The sequence below is a fragment of the Anser anser genome (assembly GCF_964211835.1).
Source record: "Anser anser genome assembly, chromosome: 19".
Classification (NCBI taxonomy): Eukaryota; Metazoa; Chordata; class Aves; order Anseriformes; family Anatidae; genus Anser; species Anser anser.
In genome coordinates, this window is record NC_139740.1 from 3,025,267 (window position 1) to 3,034,944 (window position 9,678).

The window sequence follows — 9,678 nt, forward strand, 5'->3', positions numbered from 1 at the left end:
GAGAGTACAGGCAGCAGGGAAAAAGTTACTTAGCATGAGGAACAATCATTCTGCTTTCTTTTTCTGCTTTTATTTCTGTATGCTCCTTAACTTTAGGATGCAGAGACACTGCCCTCATCCCCTGCATCTGCTGAACCTTTTGGCATTATGTGCATAACAGTAAATGGCAGCCATTTCCTAAGCCCTCCTCTCAGCAGTCAGTATTTTCACAAATTTTTCAAAAGGAATGTTAGGTGTTTTATTTTTAAGTGTGGATTCCCTAAATTCACTTCTACCAAGAAATAAGCATTGAATAACATTCTGGTTATATTCTATCTTGTTATATAGATAATATGTTCCAGTGCCTTGATTCTGCCCGAACATGTATGGTAATGTGAGATCTAGTTAATAAAAGACCACTTTCTGGTCTTATACTTTTTTTCACAAGATTATGTAATTCATACAAGGTGGAATAGTATCTCCCCAGAATCAATGGCATTCTTTCTATTCTGGAATGAGGGTATTAATATACAGCACTTTCCAGGTAAAATAATAAACCATTACCTCAAAACAGCAGAAGCTGAAATAGTGACAGACCCTCTCCCAGGGTAATGTGGAATAGTCAATACCTATGACTCTTGCAGCACACTTACAGAATGGACTCTGAAGTTCATAGAATCATAGAATGGTTTGTGTTGAAAGGGACCTTAAAGATCATCTAGTTCCAAGCCCCCTGCCAAGGGCAGGGTTGCCACCCACTAGATCAGGTTGCCCAGGTCCTCATCCAAGTTGGTCTTGAACACCTGCAGGCATGGGGCATCCACAACTTCTCTGGGCAACCTGTTCCAATGCCCTACCACCCTCATAGTAAAGAACTTCTTCCTTATATCTAATCTAAACCTAGCCTCGTTTAGTTTAAAGTCATTTCTCCTTGTCCTATATCACTACACTCACTGACAAAGAGTCCCTCCCCAGCTTTCCTGTAGCCCCGTTTAGGTACTGGAAGGCCACTATAAGGTCTCCCAGGAGCCTTCTCTTCTCCACACTGAACAACCCCAGCTCTCTCAGCCTCTCTTCACGGGAGAGGTGCTCCAGCTCCTTGATCATCTTTGTGACCCTGCTCTGGACTTGTTCTAATATGCCCATGTCCTTCTTGTGCTGGGGGCCCCAAAGCTGAAAGCAGTGCTCCAGGTGGGGTCTCACAAGAACAGAGCAGAGGGGGAGAATCACCTCCTTCACCCTGCTGGCCATGCTTCTTTTGATGCAGTCCAGGATATGGTTGGCTTTCTGGGCTGCAAGCACCCATTGCGAGCTCATGTTGAGCTTCTCATCAACCAGCACACCCAGGTCCTTCTCATCAATGCTGCTTTCAGTCCACTCTCCGCCCAGCCTGCATTTGTGTTTGGGATTGCCCCAGCCCAAATGCAGGACCTTGCACTTGGCCTTGTTGAACCTCATGAGGTTATCACAGGCCCACCTCTCAAGCCTGCCCAGGTCCCTCTTGATGGTGTCCCTTCCCTCCAGCATGTCAGCTACACCAGACAACTTGGTGTCATCGGCAAACTTGCTGAGGGTGCTCTCAATTCCACTGTCCACGTCACTAAGATATTAAATCATGCCGGTCCCAATACTGACCTCTGAGGAACACGACTCATTACTGATCTCCACCTGGACATTGAGCTGTTGACCGCAACTCTTTGAGTGTAATCATCCAGCCAATTGCTTACCCACCAAGTGGTCCATCCATCAAATCCATGGCTCTCCAATTTACAAATATATCATGGAGGACAGAGTCAAATGCTTCGCACGAATCCAGGTAGGTGATATCAATTGCTCTTCCCCTATTCACCAGTGCTCTAACCCCATCGTAGAAGGCCACCAAATCTGTCAGGCACAATCTGCCCTTAGTGAAGCCATCTTGGCTGTCACCAATCACCTCCTTAACAAGTTCCCTGTCTTGGTCATGTTTTAATAATAATAATAACAACAACAACAACAACAACAACAACTCTTTGCAGGATTTCCAGCTTGCAAGTGCTGTTGTTGGCCATGCTGTCATTATGCTAGGATTTTCCTAGACACATCAGTTGTCTCTGTAGCTCCTGCTGAACATTATGACAGAATGCCCAAGCTCTGCTCTAGCAGCATTTCTGCTGCCCTCAGTGTAAAATGAGAGCTTGCAGGAATGTTAGCACAGGACAAGCAGAAATGTCAGAGCACTGCTCTGTAGAGAAACATCTCATCCCTACACTTCTGCTAGGATGTGGCTTGACACAACCCTGGAGATGGTAAGAGCATATTTTCCATATTAAAAGGATATTTATCAATTCAGTGTAGACCTCCTAAGGTGCATGCTTTCAGTGTTCCTGCAGAATATGCTTAGTCCATATTTTTTATGTTGCCTGGTTAGGAAATGTGCCATTAAACTAACATTTCTGGTAAATGCGCCTGAAGAAATGGGGTGAGAGAATTGCTGGAAGCAATAAATACTTTCCCACGAAGAGTTACTTAGGATCATAATGAATGAGACTTAAAACCCACAGGTTGAAAGTAGTGTGTGTTGCCCATTCTTTACCATGGCGAATACGATCAAAAATTTCTGTTTACACATGAGCACTTGTGAAGACAGGCTAAAGTCACAGGCTGGTTATAAAGGAATGATGATGTCCTTGCTATCCCCTCACCGTTGTGCTCTCCTTAGAAACTAATTTCTGCAGTTCCTAATGCAGTTGTGATTTACCTTCACTGCATGTAAAGGAAGAGGAATGTGTCTGTCATAGGAGGCACACTGGTGACAGATTTGTTGGTAAGTAGCTTCTGACAGAGTGCTACTCTTGGAAGTTCCTAGAATGAGTTAACCAAACATTAAAGGCAAATAAACTACACAGCCAGTGATTAGAGAACGAGCAGCTTTCAGATATGCACCGCAGGTGCACCTTTATTCAAATTCCTCTTGTCTGCACAGCTAACATCAGTGGAAGAGATCTGGGCAGCACTTTCTGGACAAGAAAATGATATTCAGGGTGCCCTTTCCATAATTCAACAAAGCAGCTGAGGGGCTCCTGTTACAGAGCAGGTGAGTGGGGTTCACAGGCTGGGAGACTACTTGATAGAAAAAGTGATGGAAACAGCAAGTGGCAGGAATCAGAGAGGAGGAAGGAAGGGGAAGAAAAGGAAAGTAGGGAAGGAGAATGACATTTACCCCTGCAGGCAACATAAAATAAGTGGTACTAATGATATCAAAAGTCCATGTAGCCCAACTTTCTGTCTTTATAAGCAAATCACAGGAAGGAGAGGCATCTTGCATAAGGCAACATAGAGTGACAATTCATTAAAACTCTCCCAGCAGTTTGTATTTATGGAATCCCTGAGCAAGACATGATATCTGGGTATTTAACAGGTCATGATGTATTTTAACCGATTTGTTGGTCTAACATTTTTTGAAACCATTAAATGTTCTCTGAATGTATGGCATATTGTTGTGATCCTCAGCTGAGGCTAACTCAGAGAAAAGCAGACATCCACACATGTATTTTAATTCACTTTATTATTATCTCTGACTGAGTGCTACAAATAGATATATTCTTCTCACTTCAAATTTTTATATGAAGTCATACATTTGAGGAAGTAAAAAAAAAAAAAACTATTAAACTACAGAAAATATCTGCCAGGTGCCAGAGTAGTCTATGCTATAGTTATAGCTATATCTGCAGTTCATCTTTATACTACAGCATGATATTTTCTTTTCTTGAGGTATTTTCTAGATCATCTTTTTCCAAACACTAAGGCTCCTATCACATCAGAGACTCTCCCACAGCCTACTATGTAACGTTAGCAGATAGATTTCCTAGGTGGTCAGCCTAAATATTTTTTAATTGCTTTCTACATCCATCTGAGATGCAGAGGGAAGCGTACAAGTCCCTGCTCCCTCTGAAGACCAAACCAGACCAGCTCCAGCAGCAGATGGTGACGGTGACATGCCATCACATAGCCAGCAGCCAGGGTGTCAGGGTAGTGGTGCCCTGTGTGGAAGACCAGCACTTGGGGGGGTCTAACTGTGCTTACATTCCCTGTCCTGTGGAGATTACCTGCCCATCCCACTAAAGTCTTTTAGGGACAGATCTTTCTCTCCAAGTGGATTGTCACAAGGTACTTGAAAAGGTTTGAGTTCATCCCAAAGGAGAACTGAACACTGAGCCCAAAGGAAAAGAGAAAATTACTTTGCATCTCAAGGAGGACTGTGGCCTGAAAAAATATACCCCAAATCTGCTTCATCTCAAGGTGCAGTGCCAACTTCAGTCAGTTACTGCTTTGTCAAGCAATACGGGTGTATGTTGCCTTGCTTCCAAATAAGTCTTTCAGGTCCCTCAAAGTGCCTGCTTCTCCCTGAGATGTCTTTCCAGATAGTCTTCTTGGTTGTAGGGTCTAAGAGCAGAGCCATCCCAAAACCCTGCACTGCTCTCTGTCTCATGTATTTGCTAAGCTTGGATTTTTCCTCTTAGTACCCTGATGTATATATGTTTTTCATAGTCCTATCTGTCTTGAAACTCTACTTTTAGACACACAGTTCTGAATTCAAGAGAAATGGGAGAAAGAAACACCTTCTTTTTGTAGGCCCTTTTCCTGGGTGCATGCCAGATTTGTTGGTAAATGCAAGGAGAATTCTGATGTTGAACTGATATTTTTTTTTTTCTCAAATTGTCAGGAAGTTTCTTCCCCTAATACAGAGAACTTTCAATACTGTTCCAATACTGTTATTGGAATAGTGCTTACATACTCAGGAGGAACACATCCTTCTAGCCCAGGAGTTCACAGATCAGAGGTCCTCTGCAGTGGGGCAGAAGCTCTGCCGGAACATATGCACTACATCTATTTTAAACTTTCTCTCAGAGATCGTCCTTTATGGCCATTTTGGAGCTGTGTTTTCCCCATCATCAGTTAACAGCTGTCAACTGACAGGCAGCCCAACTCCATAAATAGCATGTCAATGCAACAGGCTATCCTTCTGCAGTTATGGCAGTAAGTATCTAAGAGGAAGGAACCCTTGGTTTCCCTCCCCTTGGTATGCTATTTGGACCCTGATAATTCAATAATTCATCATAATTTATGGCCTCCCATACATGAATAGTACTGTTAGTTCATCAGAAAACAAACCTGAGAATATGGTTTTTTTCCCTCATGTTCTATCTATATGTGATGTTTGTTGTTTAGACTAGCAGACTGACATATGGCACCGCTAGAGAGATTCATTTTTACCAGTTAAAATATTCTGGAAAAAAAAAAAAACATTAGCCTAACAGGTCCATAAAAAGAACAAAGAGTTCTCGTTTTCAAGGACGTTTACAGTCTTTATTAAATTAAAGGCAAATGATTAAGTTATCGATTTTGAAAGTTGATGTTTTTATGTACTTCAGAGTGTATTCCCCAAACTATCCTTGCTATTCAGGTAAGCAAGTAAACAGAATCCCCAAATGGGAATTCTTTCTATCTGGAAAAAGAAGCTTTTAATAGATAAAATTAATATTTCAGAGATTAACACTTCTACAAAATTTTGATGGGTATTGCAAGGCAAAGTCAGACATATGCACCTTCTCAGAAATTATAGCAATTTTTCTAGACGGGAATAGTAACTATGAAATATAAGCATAAAAATAGACATGAGGATCATCACAGTTTCAGTTGCAAGAAAGCTATTGAATTACTTGTTATTTGTCTATAAAAGTTCATAAGATACCATTTGTTATCTAGACAGTCCTTGAGAGATACTTGACTAATCCTTTAAAGCATAGGCTAAAGGAGATTATGGAAGACTGTGTTAATATATTCTGTACTAATATACAGTATTGCTTATTCAAGTATTTCCTAAATCTTTACTCCACATACTCTTTACTGCAAATACAAAAGTTATGGTCTTGGCCATAGAACCACCTATGTCCCTTAAAAAAATAAATAAATCTTTTCCATGTGAGAAAATTATTTTCATACTCCCATACCCAGTCTTCACATCTCTCATCTCTTGACTTAACAATGAATATCTGTCTATAACTCTTCATACTTGTTTTCTTTATCTTTGTCATTCTAGCTCCTCTCCTCCCTACAATGTGGAAAGATTTTCTCTCTCAGAAGAGTTTTACAAGGGTGCTCTATGCAATGCATCATATACAACCACTAAGATAACCCATTGCTGAGGAAAGCAAACATTTACTTCTAGCACCACAGAAACAGTACTTAGACTAATATAATAATAATATGATAGACTAATATAATAAAAAGACTAATATACTGAGTTATACTATTTTTGCAACTGTTTGACATTGATGGATGTGTATAAGCTTCTGCCCCCACTTCCTTTTCTCCCTGGCTCAGCTGAAATAATGCGTGTATGTCCCTGTCTGCTGTTGTCCTCCCAAAAGCAATTTGTTTCCATTTAGTAAATTTCCTTCCTAAAATTTTAGACAATTTCTCCAGTTTGAAGAGCTAACTGTCCTGATTGCATTTTTTCCTGCCAAAGTGCTCAGATGCCCCTCCCCCACAAGCTCTAAAACTCTTCTCGAAGTATGCAGTGTAACAGCCATCTGAGGTAATAACATCAGGTAATCATAAAATCATAGAACAGTTTGGGATGAAAGGGACCTTAAAAACCACCTTAGTTCCACCCACCCCACACACCCCCAATAAGCCTGGATGCAACCCACTAGATCAGGTTGCTGAAAGCCCCATCAAACCTGGCCTTCAACACCTCCGAATATGGGTAATCCACAGGTTCTGCGGGCAACCTGTTCCAGTGCTTCACTGTACTCACTGGGAAGAATGTTTTCCTAATATCTAATCTAAATCTCTCCTCTTTTAGGATAAAGCTATTGCCCCTTGTCCTATCACTACACTCCATGATAAAGAGTCCCTGACCAGATCTGTTCTGTAGTCCCCCCTTTCAGTACAGGAAGGATGCTATAAGGTCTCCCAAGAGCCTTCTCTTCTCCAGGATGAACAACTCCAGCTCTCTCAGACTGTCTTTGTAGGAGAGGTGCTCCAGTCTTCTGATCATCCTCATGGCCCTCCTCTGGACTTGCTCCAACAGCTCCATGTCCTTCTTTTCTTGGGGGCCCCAGAGCTGAATGCAATACTCCAGGTGGAGTCTCATGAGAGCAGACGGAAGGGGAGAATAACCTCCCTTGACCCGCTGATCACCCTTCCTTTGATGCAGCCCAGGATATGGTTGGCTTTCTGGGCTGCAAACTCACATTGCCAGTTTGGGTAGAGTTTTTCATCCACCAACACCTCCAAGTCCTTCACCTCAGGGCTGCTCTCAATCCATTCTCCATCCAGCCTCTTTTTGTTCTTGGGTTTGTCCTGATCCAGGTGCAGGACTTTACACTGCCATCTTGAACTTCATGAGGTTTTTACAGGCCCACATGTCATGGCCCCTCTATGTGCAACCATCCAGCCAATGTCTTACCCACTGAGTGGTCCATCCATCAAACCCATGCCTCTCCAATTTAGAAGTAAGGATGCCATGCAGGACAGTGTCAGATGCCTTGAACAAATCCAGGTAGATGATATGAGTTGCTCTTGCCTTATTCACGAATGCTGTAACTCCATTGTAGAAAGCCACCAAACTTGTCAGGCATGATTTGCCCTCAGTGAAGTCACATTGGCTGTCACCAAGCACAGTTTCCAGGAGGATTTGCTCCATGATGTTACTGGGCACAAAGGTGAAACTGACTAGCCTGTAGTTCCCCAGGTCTTCCGTTATTCCCTTTTTTAAAAAGGGAGTTATGTTTCCCCTTTTCCAGTCAGTGGGAACTTCACAAGGCTGCCATGACTTCTTGAATATGATGAATAGTGGCTTAGCAACTTCATCTGTCCAGTCCCTCAGGACCCTTGTATGCATATCACCAGGTCCCATGGACTTGTGCACCTTCAGGTTCCTTAGATGCTGTCAGACCTGATCTCCTTCAGTGATCAGGTCTTCATTCTCCCAGTCCCTTTCTTTTGCCTTCTGCAACTTGAGCAGTGCGGTTACTATATATTAATACTCTATATTAGTCACTTTCTGGTGAAGACTGAGGTAAAAAGTCATTGAAAACCTCAGTCCAAATGCTAGGTAACCAGGTCTCCTGTTTCCTTATGAAGATGGCCCACATTTTTCCCTAGTATTCCTTTTATCACTGTACAGATTTAATTCTATCAGGGCTTTAGCTTTCCTACACTGATTCCTGGCTGCTCAGACAATTTCTCTGTATTCCTCCCAGGCTACCTTCCTTGCTTCCAACTTTTGTAGGTGTAATTTTTGTGTCTGACTTTGTCCAGGAGCTCTTTATTCATCCATTGATGCATCCGGGTCTTTTAGCCTGAATTCCTCTTTGTTGGGACATATTCCTTCTGTGCTTGAAGGATTTGATCCTTGAATATTAGCCAGCTTTCTTGAACCTCTCTCCATTCCAGGGCTTTGTACCCTTTGTCCCATACTATACCAAACAGATTACTGAAGAGGCCAAAGTCTACCCTACAGAAGTCCTGTGCTGTGAGCTTGCTGTGCACCCTGCAGTCTTCTCTAAGGATCTTGAACTCCTCCATTTCATGGTCAATACAGCCAAGAATCTTAATTACTGTGAGGTGAAAATAACAGTTCATGTGTTGGTGATACTGTGTGGTTCCAAAATCTGTAACTGAATGCCCCTGCTTTAAAACCCAAGAGAAATGCCAGGACAGAATGACCAAGTGCTCTTTACTGGCCATTGTGGATTTTATCCTAGAGACTTCAGTCCCTAGAGGCAAATGTCCCTGCCAGGCTCATGCTAGGACAGTCTGTTTCCATGTCAGTGGCTGTAGTGTAAGGAAATGTCACATTCTGGGCCAGAGACATAAAAACTCCTCCTTGGAGAAGGAATCCACACAGCCAAAACCACGAAGCACAGCTCACCTAGATAAGATGGGCACCTCTGCCGTGCTCCCACCTCAAACTGGCATTCGGGTCTTGGAACCCCCATCCCTGCCCCTGGAACACATTGAGCCTAGGTGTCAGGTCCTCAGCACATGATTCTGCCCCACTGATGTTCTCCTGTTGTGCCACTTGCTAGAGGAGAGACAGCCGGTGGTTCCAGTGTCTGTTAGTGACTGGCCCTACCTCTCACAGCATCTCTGTCTCCCAGGGAGCTGGTCCTGCTCACAGGCCTCAGAGGGCAAGGGGAACCTCATACGCAATTCTTCTCAACCCCCCTCACTGGGCTTCCTCTGCAAGATGAAGAGGAGGGAGATGAGAGACAGGATTTCTTTTCCCACTGTGGCCCTGTTCTGTTTTTATGTGTGAACAGTGAAGGTCCAGGCCGGCTTTGGTTGAGTTCACAGTCACTTACTTCTACAGGGACAATTACTTTGATGATGTGTATTTTGATCCTGGAGTCAGCTTAAAGGTAGACCATGGGAAACACTTGCTTACACTTCAGGCTGCAAAGGGCTTTCTCTGTTGCTCTTTGTGGCCTAAGGGTCTAAGAGATCCTCACCTGTGGAGGCAAGATCCTCATGGCCATCCTAAGATGAGTGGGGCACTCCAGAGCCCTGAGCCTCTCCTGGTACCTGCACTCTGAAGGTCCAGCCAGAGCACAGCTGTCAAAAGAGGTGCAACAGTCGCTGCCCTCAGGCTGTGCAATCAGGTGTGTGTGTTGGAGTTGGCAGGTCTATTGGTGCTTTGTGTTGGCC